Below are 14,343 nucleotides of genomic sequence, written 5' to 3'. Positions count from 1 at the left end.
GTTCGCGAAAGCAACGGCTTCATCAGCCAGCTCTTGGTAGTAACTGACGGGTGCTAATTTTTTTTTTCTATTTTCTTTTTACCCTTTTATCGTTTTAGTTCTCTCATTTCTTTTCTCAGATTTTTTTTAAACTTTTTTCCATGTTTTCTTTTATTTATTTTGCCTTTGGTATATTTTTTCTTGGCGCGCTTCTCTTTTTCCCATATTCTTCTTCTATTTTTCTCTGTATTTTCTTCTTTTTCTTATTTTGTTTCGTTTTCTTTTTGTATTTTTCTTTTTCTTTCTTTCGTTGTTTTACCCATTTTTGAAGTGTGTAGTATTTGACCGCTAGATGGCACTGACCTGTTTGGTACGAGCAAGGGCCAGTGATACATGGCACAGGGTGGCGGTAGGATGCTGGCCAAACATGTTATGCATCCAGAGAAGGGATTTCACGATAAAAATAAATTCAAGTTTCTAAACCTATATTTTTTTATTGAAAATCAAGATTGGTATGATAGTTGGTGTAATTTTACCCAGAATTCATATAAATGTTTTTTTTTACTGGATTAAAATGTTTTTTCTGCCACTAGGAGGCACTAAATATTACACACTATCCCTTTAAGTAATTTCGTGTATGACAGATTTGTATTATTTCTTGTTTTGTTTTTATTCTATTTTAACCATTGTGTGTCTCTGTGTATTTGCTGGTCCTGGTTGTTGGGTGGGTTAAAATGACGGATTTGTTTTTTTGATTTTATATTGAATGTTTTTAAACTGCACTTTGAGTGGCAATTATTTGCCAGACAGGTTCTTTACAAGTAATTTTATTAAAAGAATCTTACAAAGCAGTTGATAACATATGGATTTAATCAACAAAACAAATATGAAAAGACAATTGGGAGTCGAAAGAGTCGGCTCTTTGTATTGATTCGAGCCGAAAAAGCCTTTTCTTCAAAAAGAGCCGTGATTCCCATCACTAGGGCACAGCGATGCTCCCATTGGCTGGAATACATTTCATGTCCAATCGTGTTAAATCACAGTGACTTTAATTAGTGACGCCAGACAAACTCAACACAGTGACTATTTTATATTTAATGAAGCGTCAGTCGTAATAAGCTCTAGTCTGTTGACAGATTTCACTGTTAAATTGACGTTTTTATACTCTATCAAACTGAATAGACCCATTGATAGAAATGTTTCAAGCTTTTAACTAGATTCGAAATCAATTTTCAGTTATGTCAGATGCTAAATTCTCGTTATATCAGAATTAGACCGATTTATATACTGCAATTTACGTGTTGCTGTGTTCAGATTTAAAGGGACAGTGTGTATTTAATAGCGTCTTTAATGGGGAAAAAGCATCTAAAAAAAATAAAAAATGATTATAAGCAAAAAAAAAAAGAACTATCATATACACTTGTATTTTATAAAAATACTTGTGAATCCGGGCAGCATGGCAGTGCAGTGGTTAGCCCGTGTGCGGCACAGTTCTGAGGTCATGAGTGTGCAGGTCCTCCCAGTACTTGCGTGGGTTTCCTCCGGGCACTCTGGTTTCCTCCCACATTCCAAAAACATGCATTTTGGGTTACGGTAATTGGCCGGTCCAAATTGTCCCTTGGTGTGAATGAGCGAGCGAATTGCCTGTCCCTGTGTGCCCCGTGACTGTCTGGCAACCAGTTCAAGGTGTCCCCTGCCCACTGCCCGAAGAAAGCTGGGATGGGCTCCAGTGCCCCCGCGATCCTACTGAGGATAAACGGTGCAGATAATGGACGGATATGTGAATCCAGAAATGTGCATCTATGAGACATAAGATGAGGATAGAGCCTACATATTTGTCGGCTATCTTAGTGCTACGGGTACCCGAAGAAAAACTAAACCTTGGAAAAGGCTTGGCTAAAAACTGAGAAGAAAAATGGTGCGGTTTGGTCACGTCCAGTATACTTGGTTTGTCTTCTTTATTGTGCTTTTCAGCACTTATTTTTGGTCGTACAACACGATGCAGCGACATCTAGTTGTCAAACAACTCACCCTGTCTCTTTAAGCAAGCACGTTCAGCCCTATATAATACATTTGATTAACCTTAGATGATGTTCAGTGTTTCTGTTAATGCCCCCCACTATGGACAAAGTACTATATTCACCCGCTAGGGAAGCTAATCTTATGTTACACATTTTTTCAGGTTATGGTTTATATTCAAGTTAAGGTCCCAGTGCTAGTAACCGCTTGTTCTGAATTGTAAAATGATTAAATCAGCTTTATTCTTCGACTGTTATTTTGTAATTTATGCTGAGGGGAATATAGGAATGCAGGCATCTTTGAAATGCAAGACACAGCAAACATAGTACGTCAATTACAATATGTTCTTATCTTCGATGACGTTGTATTTTAAATTGTGTTTGCCTTTTTAACTGAGTTTTTCCTTTCGTAAACTATCGTTTTCAAATAATTCCACACGATGGCGCTAATGTCCTTCCCCGGAATCCAACATTTTACAGCCTCCTTTGACTTTCCTTGGGAAATCGCTGTAATGCTCATGGCGATCACACGACATCAAGATTTTTGGTAGGACCTCTGTTTTACCCGTGAACCTCGAGTGACTCAAATGTGTGCTCACCAAGGGAAAGAAAAAAGAAAGAGAGAAAAAAAAGAGCATATCCCCCCCAAAAAACTTGCTTGGAAATGTCGTGACCATTGACTAACTGAAGCCTCTCCCTTGAGTTACTATATGCATACGATAACTTTTTAAGCCATGATCAAATAACTACAATTCAAATTTTAACAGTATGAAAAATAAATAGAAACATTTCTATCAACAAAAGTCAAGAAAGTCGAATAAAAAAGCAGAGCTGTAAAGCGAACACATCAACAATTTCAAAATATCAACTATACCATTCATTGCACAATATTTTGAAAATAAAATCAGAAAGTGCAAATAGTGTAAACAACACAATCTAAAACATTTTAGAGTACAGAGGAACCTCGGTTCTCGACCATAATCCGTTCCAGAACCCTGTTCGAAAACCGATTTGTTCGATCACCGCAAGCATTTTTCTCATTGAAAATAATGTAAATCGTTTTAATCCGTTCCAACACCCTGAATGTTTACCTTGAATGTTTAACGTAAACATAAAGCTAACCCAGGCTAATTGTACGTTCGCGTTATTGTAATCTTCAGTACGAAAGATTACACTAACATGAACGTGTAAAAATAAAAAAATCAGGTCGTTTACAAATCATTTAGCACCCGGGTCTCCACAACAAGTGGTGAGCGGTTCATTAGAAAGGGGGCTGCGTCCCAACATCCTGAATGTTGGGCTCCGTTCCAACACCCCGAATGTTTTGAATGTTTAACATAAACAAGAAGCTAACCCAGGGCAGCATGGCGGTGCAGTGGTTAGCGCTTGTGCGGCACAGTTCATGTCATGGGAACCTCCTGCGTGGGTTCAAATCCAGCTCCAGACTTCCTGTGCGGAGTTTATATGTTCTCCCCGTGCTTGTGTGGGTTTCCTCCGGGCACTCCGGTTTCCTCCCACATTCCAAAAACATGCATTTCAGGTGAATTGGCCGGTCCAAATTGTCCCTAGGTGTGAATGAGCGATTGAGTTGTCTGTCCCCGTGTGCCCTGCGATTGGCTGGCAACCAGTTCAGGGTGTCCCCTGCCCACTGCCCGGAGATGGCTGGGATGGGTTTCGTACGAAAGATTACGCTAACATGAACGTGTAAAAAAAAAAATAGGATAAAGAAAAGAATTATGCATAGGATTTCTTACCTTTGTGGTGGTCAGCAGAAGGCGCAGGTGGACGGTGGGGTATTCCCTAGCAAGACCAGACACTCGCACACCTCCTTAATATTTTGCTATTATTTCTTTCTTAAATGCAATAGTTGTATGCACTACTTTTCTTTTTTCACCCGTAGCAACTTCGCTGCTTGCACTGACTTTCTTCGGAGGCATAATTAGGGGCTAAAACACTTGGTAAACCTATATTAAAAGCGAAAGCAAAACGAAGCACGTACGCACGCGATAACAGTTGGTCACGAAAAGAGCGATCTACACCCGTACGCCGCTCAGCATCGCACCCTAAAGTACGCTCTCAAGCATTCCTGGCGTTCAAACTGATTTTTTGACCGAACAGCGAAGCAAGAATTTCTGGAAATTTTTGGTCGGACTCCGATTTGTTCGAACTGAGAGGCGTTCGAAAACTGAGGTTTCACTGTATAAAGAAAAATACGTCTACCACAACAATTGTTGCAAAGCAAAAGTCAAGAGAGTCAAACAAAACAGATCAGCAATGAAACGAACAAGATCTTTTGTCATAGTGACAAAAGCTTTTGTTAAGTAGTCATATGTTTACATTTTTGCTTGCAGCTAGTTGCTCTCCTTAGAGTGTTTTTTTCATGTGTTTATGTAAATTTGCTACAGTAGCGGTCCACTTTACACAAATTAAATTTGCTTTCCCACAATGCACTGCGCTCCCAAATTGCTTCTGTCATTATTAGCTTCTGATAAGGGTACAGGTAGACGTGCCCTTCTCTTCTGCTTGGCAGGCAAGATGTGCAGGCAGACCAGGTAGAGAGAGATGCTAAAATTGTGCCCGTCATTCGCACAAACACTCATAAACTTAGAGAGTCGCCGAGGGCGCTGGGGGAGAGAGAAGGACTGCACTATCTACACATAGAAGCGGCGCTCTGAGGAAATTGGTGGTAGCTGAAGTATCGAACTCAGGACACAATATCAATCCAATCCAGGTACTTGCTTAGTATTGATAGCATCAATATAGGTATTGATCTGCCCACCCCTATTAAAACGTTCATACCTGTCAAACTTGAGTGACATAAATGTGCATCGCAGAAGTAGGGCTGCGCTCCTACTAATTTGTCTGTGCATACGACCTTGATAGTCTTATTGCTCTTACTCTTTTTCTCTATAGAGGTTATTATTTAGAACAGTTTTGCATTATATTTGTCACGACCACAACAGAAGTAGGACACACATGTGTAACGTTACTCACAAGTTTATCGAAATATAGAGGAAAGGCAGCGCCAGCGATCTGGTGCTCGCTGGACGAGGGAAGCAAGCCGTTCACGGGATCGGAGCGTGTTTTGAATGCAGAAGTGCATCTTCCGGAGCTGGAGATCGTAGCATAGTTAGACAGAAAAACAGGTTGTTAGCCTGAACGGGAGATCAGAACGTGGTCAGGGTGAAAAAACGTGTCATTAGCCGGGACGGGAGATCAGAACATGGTCGGGGTCAAAAAACAGGTTGTAGCCGTAGACAAACAGGGAAATCAGATGAGTGGGAAACGGGTGACAAAACGGGACCGATGGGATTCAGAGTCAAAATGCTTGCGTTGTGTAAACAGAAGTTTGCTGACAGACTGACCAAGGGCAAGTGAGAGCACTGAGCTTAAATAGGAGGGGCAACCAATCAGTAACCAGCAGCAGCTGGCGCCAAACGAGCGCGCACAGGTGAGTGTAATGAGTAATCATGACAATATTGGTTACCTTATTGTCCCTTTTAGAGTTGGAAAGCTTTTAAATGCGCTCACAGCTTTCAAATGACACCCACCCAGTGCAAAAAGTCTGATTGGCAAAAATATATATAAATTAGGGTTAGAGTTGCTTGCACAAGCTTTTTGAGTCCAATGCCTTCCTTTTTTGGGACAATGCCGCTGAAATCGCCAAAAGCAAGTCCACTTAAAATCCCCTTTTTTTTCAGTTTTTGCCAGTCAAATGTTTTGAAATGTGTCTCATTTGAATGATACTAAAAAGTATGATGTGATACAAATGAAAACAATCACTGCAGTCATTGTTAAGTATCAACGGTAGGCCATCAAAATAAACAAATTTCCCCGGGTGATTGCACTCAAAATGTCAACAACATCCGGGCAACCCAAGTAGTGGCAGCCATTCTGGATGGGTGTTAGCCTAGTTTACCTCATTATTACTATTATGACATTTGAAATATGGCGGTCAAAGCTCCAGTTTGGCTGTTGTTTAATGTTCTGGGATAAGTAAACATATATTTATGATGTACAAATTAGACCCATATGCACAAGAGAAAAGCATATTGTGTAAAGGTTAGGGTTTAAATGAGGCAATCTCTTGGACTTTTTTCACACTATCATTGGCAAGGTGTTCCAGCATGTTCGGGACAACCCCGGAGGTGACATTGTCTTACTTTGCAGCCTATATCTGCCCTATATCACTGGGGGCTATCTTTGGTGATCATTTCAGCCAGTAATCGGAGCAATATTTTCGCTTAGGGTTTACGGCGCACGCTCAATATCTTCGAAAGGGTATGCAAGTGAGGTTCTTGCTCTGGCCTCCACTTACCAGGTAAGAGTAAAATTCAAGGGCGATGTGGGGGAGCGACTGGCTAGCATCAGGGATCTTCAGGTTGAGCCAGGTCTGTGTGACGATTAAAATACATTCACAAATCTATTGGTTTCCCACGAGTGGTAGCTCCAGGTCATCTGTTTTATGGGTACTGGATCTAGCAATGGTGACACACAGGCTTGGCAGGGCGGGCTTGTGAGAGTTGTTACGTAGCTGCAAAAGTAAGCTGGACCTGAGGCCCTGCTTTTGCTTCCTCTCCCAACGACACCTCTGTCTCTTCCCAGACCCAATAACAATCCTTGGAGAACCCTGCAGTTTCGCTAATTTGTCGGTGGTGTTGGTAGCGGATGTCCACAAGCTCCTCTCAGGTGTAGTGGTGTGGCACCGATGTATTTGTGAAGAGAGTCCAAAGACAGACACATAGAACGTACACATAAAAAGCACTGAATGTGAGAACCAAGATCGCCTCTATATTGGATCCATTTTATAATAACTATATAAACAGTAAAGTCACAAAAAATGTTGTACATCTTCCTCTTTCATTTCAACATCCAACAATTTAGTGTAAATCTGTGGCAAAATCAAACCGCATTTGGTGGACCCATTCAATCAGGCCAACTGTCCACACGGGTAGCATGACGTCACGCCAAAACCATCAATTAGCAACTTGAATCCTAATGTATTCAAATCCTCGCCCAACTGTTTACTTAACAAATGGGCTTCATTTGAAAGACGGTAACAGGCCATTTATATTTGTGACACAGGCCTCAATACAATATCCTGTTTTGAGGATACAGTATTTTCAGTCTCCTGGCTTTATACATGTGCAAAAATATGCAAGGCTTTACTCACAGTTGATGTACCCTGTTCACAACATAATTTCTTCTCTACTGTTCTCGACTAAAACTGAAAATTCACTTTTTGGTCCTTTGCAGGCCAACATTTTTGTGTTGCTGAAAATTCGGTGCATAAAATCTATAAAATATTGCTTTTCATTTAAACTTGTCATCATCCAAAACTCATTATGTCATAAGCAAAAATTGAATATAATCTTTAAAAAATATATCATTGATGTTACTGTTAACATGCTGCATTCGATTTTAGATGGCACTGTCTCCCAACAAACATCCTTCTGTCTATCCATCCATCCATCCAACCATTTTCTGACCTGCTTATCCTCACCAGGGTTGCACGGGTGCTGGAGCCCATCTCAGCTGTACAAAGATAGCGGACAGAGACAGACAACTATTTAAACGCTCACTCATACATACTTAGGGACAATTTGGACACACCAATTGACCTGTCATGCATGTTTTTGGAATGTGGGAGGAAACCGGATTGGCCGGAGGAAAGCCAACAAACTAAAAAAACAAATACATTTTCCTGGCTTTGACCGACTAGTACTACCTCTGCCATTGACTGACATAATGAGCACCCCTGGTGGATATGAATTGACGGGAGCGTAACTTTCGAAATAAGTTTAGTCTTGTCTAGAATGTGTTCAGGGCTAGCTAAAAAAAACGGATTCTTTTTTTATTTGGTTATGGATCAGCACTGAAAGTGTTGAAGTGAAAACTCTTTCACTTCTCCCATCAAAGCAAACATGAATGTCGAGAATCCTGGTGGACATTCTTTATGTCAAACACTCTTACCAGGACAGCAAGGCGCTTGTCACACTTGATGACTTGATCACACCTTGGTACTAATTGCTCCATTTCTAAAGATACATCCTGGTTTTGCAAGATCTACTTCTACAAGTTATTATTCTCTTTTTAGCCCTTGTAGTGTCCTGTTTCCACTCAAAAGTTGCTCCTAGGAAGTCCTAATCAAGTGCCTGAAGTAATCAAACAAATCACTGCGAACATGTATGCAAAACGTCACATGATGTAAGAGATTTTGCAAAATATGGCCGTAGAAAATTATATTCATTGTCATGTTTTTTCACTTAAGGTAGGTCAAATATGTTAATAGTTAAATCTTTTGGCCAAAAATAGGGTAAAATACAATAAAATTGTGTCGGTTAATAGGCATGTTTCTGTCACATTTAAACGTCCATTTTAGTGTAATCAATGCCTGTGTGGAAAAATTTTTTTAGATATTCACTTTGAGGCCCTTCAGGAGAAAGCCACTGAGTTATCACATCTAAACTTCCCACAATACTCTGCAGCATCTCCTCTCTTGGGTCACAAGCGTGCAAATTCTTGTTGTGCAAAGGTTAAACAAAATAATAGCATTCGCGCTTTATCTGGTCAGATCCTTGCCAAGCTAAGACTTAAACATCCAAAATCAATCACTGCTGAACATTTGATTTTCACTACCCCAGCCCCCTCATTTTTCCCCCTTCTCCTTTTCCCAGTGCTTTCCCAGATCTGTGACGTCCCTACGGAATCCCTCTGAGTCACAGGGACCTCGCCCAAGGCACAACCCACCAGAATCAACAGCAAGCTGTTCTTAGTTAGTCAATTAATGGGTGGTCACCACTCACTTACATCAGAGCATAGGTATGAAAATCTGTTTGTGTATTTAATCTATATAAGATATCACATTCCTGTGTCTTTGTAGATTCCCTCTCTATCTCTCCCTCTTACTCCTTTTCTCCTCAATGTCTCCTGACCTTCCAGGTTCAATTTCCCTCCACGCAATTGTGGTTACTTGTCCTAATTTCCCTCTTATTATGACTCTCCCTTGTCACTAGTTAAACACTCTTTCCTTTTGCTTCTGTGCTAGTTTGTTGCCCTCATAGTCACGTCCCAAGCACTCTTGTCCCAGCTTTTTTGTTTTTCCAGTGTACCTAAATTTTTTTCCACCTGAAACCAAAATATGTTTTTGGGAATTTGTTTTTTGTTATTTGGTCCAAAATGGCTCTTTCAACATTTTGGGTTGCCGACCCGTGGGATATCTTGTTGTCCTGCCTGCAGAGCTTGTTAAACAAAGTACTGGGGCTTTAAATATGATACTTGTCCTTAAACAATTTATTTGATTTATACTATTATCATTTTATCATTTATTAAAGTACTTGTATTTACATTCCATCCATCCATTATCTGGGCCGCTTATCCTCGGTTGGGCCGCGGGGGTGCTGGACGTTGCTACAGTTGCTCAGTACTTGAGTCATTTTTTCACCAAGCACTTTTTTACTTTTACTCTAGTAATTATTTGGATGAATACTTTCACTTCTATTTGAGTAATATCATTCCGAAGAGACAGTACTTTTACTTGAGTAAAATTTTGGCTACCCTACCTACCTCTGATCATTGTCTTTGTAGGGGTTTGGGTTGGCGCTTGGACTTTCCTGGCAGGCCTTTTCTTACTTTCATAATTTTTATGCTCCACAGACAAATAGAAATAAAAAAAAAAAACCTGCAGGGACAAGCATAAAGTCTCTCTGCAGCAATGCCCCCACCCACCTTTCCTCGAACCTAATGTGTTCCGCTCCGATCATCTCTGATAAAAGTAAGATAAAAGCAGATGAGCGCAACAGAAAATAAAGCATAAGGGCTCTTTGAACTCAGTTAGACATTTTTAACACATACTTAACACAAAAAATATTTAAACTAAAATGAAAATTTCAAAAATATTTTCCTTTTAACGTTTTAAGGGCACCTTTAAAAAAACTTTATATTGAGGGTTATTCGGGATTATTTAGGAATACCATTCATTTTTCACAGAGAGAAGAGAATATGATATCATGGTGCTACCAGTATCTGGTATCGGTAATGAAGACGACTCAATGGTTGAGTATCAGTATCAGGCAAAATAAATGTGCATCCCTATTTAAAAGTATTTTTTCGGTGGAATTTGTTTTTTAAATCATGAGTATCACAGCTAGGTTTATGCAATGTGTGCTGTGTTTTGAATCACATAGATACAATAATAGTTATTAAGATTGACAGTCTCAAGTTAAAAAACAAGTGATGCAATATATTTCCTCTTGTTAAAGTCAATACTAATACACATGTACCCCCACTGCCCCACAAACCAAAATTTATGGCGCTGTGATTGTGCTGTAATTCCTTTGCAGAATTGACTCAAAGGTTTTCACTTTATAAACAAACATGACAAAGTGTTACCAGACTATACAGCGCCTTCATGGAACAATTTGAGTCATAAAAGGCCCAGGATCCTAGAGCATGAAATTGTTCCTCGGCTGAATGTTATCAGAGTTGCGCAGAGTTCACATCTCGAAGGAAACTAAACAACGCTGGCAACCCGTACTTAGTCTCATGGCACAAACCTGCTCATGTTTCTGTATGGGGTGAGGGGGGGAGTAGTCATGTGAGACTTTTCAAACAGAAAAACAAAGACGGGGCACCACTTGTGTGAGTGCATGTATGAGTGTGTGGGTGTGAGAACGCCTCTCTGCTTTCCTGATTCCACAAGTTAGGAACCAGGGAGGCTCTGCTGAGAGCCAAGTGACTCTGTTGAAAGAAGATATTCTCAGTCGGTGTCGGCCTCAATCACAACAAATCATGTGGGCGTGTGAGAGTAAATCTGTTGATGTGTGAGAGAGGAAAAACTCCATGGCATCTTAGGCCTTCAGTGACATAACACACTTGATCAATTTTTATTTGATCAGCGGTCAACACGTCATTTATGAGAATACAATTGCAGTAAGCCAATTAAATTTTTTCCAGGGCTTCACATACAACAATGAAATGCTTTCATACATATCATATATATACTCACATATAAACCTACATCGCATATAAACAGACCCCCTAAATCTACATTAAAATAGCCACACATTAAAAGAAATTGTAACTAATGTATTAATAAAGTATGTACATAAACAACTGTAATTATTTATAGTTGATAAAGTATTATTATGTCGGCGATAAAGATAAAAGCCCTGTGATTGGCTGGCAATAAGTCCAGCGTGTGCCTTACTCGCTGTCGAATGTCAGGTGAGATGGGCTTTAGCACCTTTTGCGACCCTACTGAGGATAAGCGGTTACAAAATGAACGAATGAATAAAGACAAACTTAAAACCATTTTAAATGATTTACCATTAAGCAGTGCTTTGATGTTGGACACTGGTACACCATTTTTGTATTTGGTATTCATTTACTTATTTTCACCGTTTTCCACTATTCCGTATCACTAACTTTCTTTGCACCCATCATTATCAACAAAAAAGGCAATAAAAGACAATAAATCATCATAAAAGAGAGATGTGGTCCCTTTCAAAAACAATCAGTACGACGCTGATTTTCCATAACAGCAAGAAGAGTTCGAACAAAGGGGAGTCCGAGGACAAGTCATGGCAGATGGCCTTTTTGAATACAAAATGGATTCTGAGATACGGGTGCCAGGCAAACCACCTGTGTAGGTGAGATAGTCTGATTTATAAGGAGTGAGCTCGGCTAAACTAAGCCAACAGAGAGCGTGACTTGTTTTATGCGTTTTTGTGTTTGATTTCTATGCGCATATAAGCCGAGCCCCTGATTTCAGAAATGTATTTTATAGTTCTAAATTTGATTTATTTGCGCACACATATGATAGTACCGGTATACTAGATGAGCTTTGTGAGAGGATATCACTAGTGTTTGAGAGAGTTTCAATTTCAATTCATCACAGTGTGTATGTAAAGTGTTTCAGTAGTGTTGAATCATTAATTAATTATTTTTCCAAACTCTTGATCCTCACAAAAGTCGTGGGGGAATTGAACCCCGTCATAGCCGACTTCACGCAGTGGGCAACGTCCTGGACTGGTTGCCTGCCAATCACAGGTATCTAAATTGACAATCATCCAAATACGCACTCATACGTAGAGTCAATTTGGATTCGACAATCTACCTGCTATGCATGTTTTTGGGCCTAGGGGGAATTGGAACACCTAGGGAAAACACACTCAAGCACAAGAAGAATATGTGAAACCCACACTGGAAAGTTGGGTGCTGTATTAAATCCTGAACCTCTGAAATAGACAATGCTGACCAGTACTACCTAAAAAAAACCAGTGTGTACATGTATGATTGTTTTTTAGAGTGTTTCAGTAGATTATCGCAACAATATTCTTTGCATTTTCTAGTTCCAGGTTGGGATTTGTTTCCCCTGTATCCCCTTTTGGACAGTTACCGAATGTACCAATTTACCATGTACTATAATGAAATATGATACCATGAAGTTTTGAATTTTGAAAACATCCAAGGCTATGTATTGATAAAATAATGTTCTCACCGTACGTAATTATGTCGATTGGGGGGGCATTCTCAAGTACAAAACATTACGCAAATTTCCCACTCATTTGGCTTTCTGAAAAGTTTAGCAACTTCTAGACCGTTACCTGATACTGGATCTAAGACCACACCAAGATCTGGTCTAGCGAGTATCAGGTATCTTTGATCGCACCCATAGGGGCATGGTCTGGTCAAGCGTCCCTGGTCCATATAAAGGGAACTGATCAATAGTTCGCCCTCTCTCTTTTTCCGACTGGCTATTGTCTTCAGCCTCGCATGATGGGTGCTTGATGTGGCCATGCAGGCACAAGTCCAGCACGTGGGCTCCATGTTGCGACCACCAGGAGCACGAGACCAAATCTCTCCGCAACAACAAGTAAGAGGACAGTATAAAATTTAACACCATGTTTGCTGGTTTTAGGGAAAAGGCGTTTTTTCTGTGCAAGGGAATCTCCCCAAATCGATTAATATTATAGTGGGAAACTTTCTTTTTATGCTAGTAACTTTCAGTGGTCGAAAAACTCCCATAATCGCTGGCGCTCCACCCCCCCCCTCCTTTTTTTCCTATCTTTAATTCTCTAAGTTAATAACATTTGTGATTATTTCCATCGGCCTGGTTCATTGATTCAATTTTCTTGGGATTTGAATGCATTTCAGAACTCAAAAGAACTCAAGTAATAACAATTTAGTTTTCATCAGTGTAGGAAATTCTATTATCCTTCAGAAAAAAAACGATTTATGGTGGAGACCAAGCAACACCTAGAGGCAAATTTGTTTACTGATTGCAGTAAAGAATAATTTTAAAAATTAAAGCTAGAAAAATCCACAGGTACTTTTTTTTTTTTTTTTTTTTTAATATATACCGTCCTTGTTTTGAGCACCCCTATTTCCAGTTCCTGCCTTCCCCTCATAGATCCATCCTCAAAAAAACACAACAAATATAATGATATAAATTTTGCTTTATTTATTTATTTTCATAGAATGGCTTTAGTTCACAGATCAAACCTGGGTACGTCGGTCAGCGAGGGCCGCATGTCCTGCCTGATTTCTCTGCTCCAACACTGGTGATTCCTCCTACCAGGATTGTAAACAATCTGCTCCCAGGTTGTTGACAATCTGCTAGTTTGTATCACCTGCGTTGAAGAAGGGAAACCTCCAAAAACATGGAGGACATGCAACCCTCAAGGACCGGTGTTTCTAGGCCTGTTATAGAATCTTATTATAGCTTAGTTGACATCTTTTATGCTTCCAAAACTCTCCTCTGTCAAATTTCAATGAAAAGTACGCCTCTCAAACTGACCTTGTGGTTTTCATCCCTTCGCATTATGTCAATTGTAAAATATGCTTTAATATATGATGCCTTTAGTGACGATGAGGATGTTAAGTAAAATGTACACTCATTTATTTGACACACATCAGGCACTATAGTTCAGAAAGCCTCTCCAATTACCGCATCCAGATTTTTTTTTTTTTTTGGGGGGGGGGATATTCTACATATTGATGTTTTGATCTACTCTACAACCCTCACCAAAACGTGACAAATTCGCAAGTGCTGTGTTTTATATAAGAATCCTTATGTATCTATTTCCATGCAGTGTGTTTATGGATCTTCCAAATGTGCGCCTGAGCGTCTCTCACATATGGTGGTGGCAAACCCCTGGCAGGAAAAGACGAACGGGAATGTTTTCCATGCCTAAGATGGTCAGATTTGTGTGTTGGGGACTCCGCATAAATCAAATGTGAGATGTGTGGGCGGCGGCATCCAGCTGGATGGAAGCCAGTGCCCTTGACCCTACAGGTGACAGTTTCTGTACAACTAGTGTTCTAATATTGATGTCATACGTCG

This window comes from Urocampus carinirostris, chromosome 4 (genome assembly GCF_059441175.1).
Source record: "Urocampus carinirostris isolate Australia breed hairy pipefish chromosome 4, RoL_Ucar_1.0, whole genome shotgun sequence".
Classification (NCBI taxonomy): domain Eukaryota; kingdom Metazoa; phylum Chordata; class Actinopteri; order Syngnathiformes; family Syngnathidae; genus Urocampus; species Urocampus carinirostris.
Note: the sequence above shows the minus strand (reverse complement) of the source record.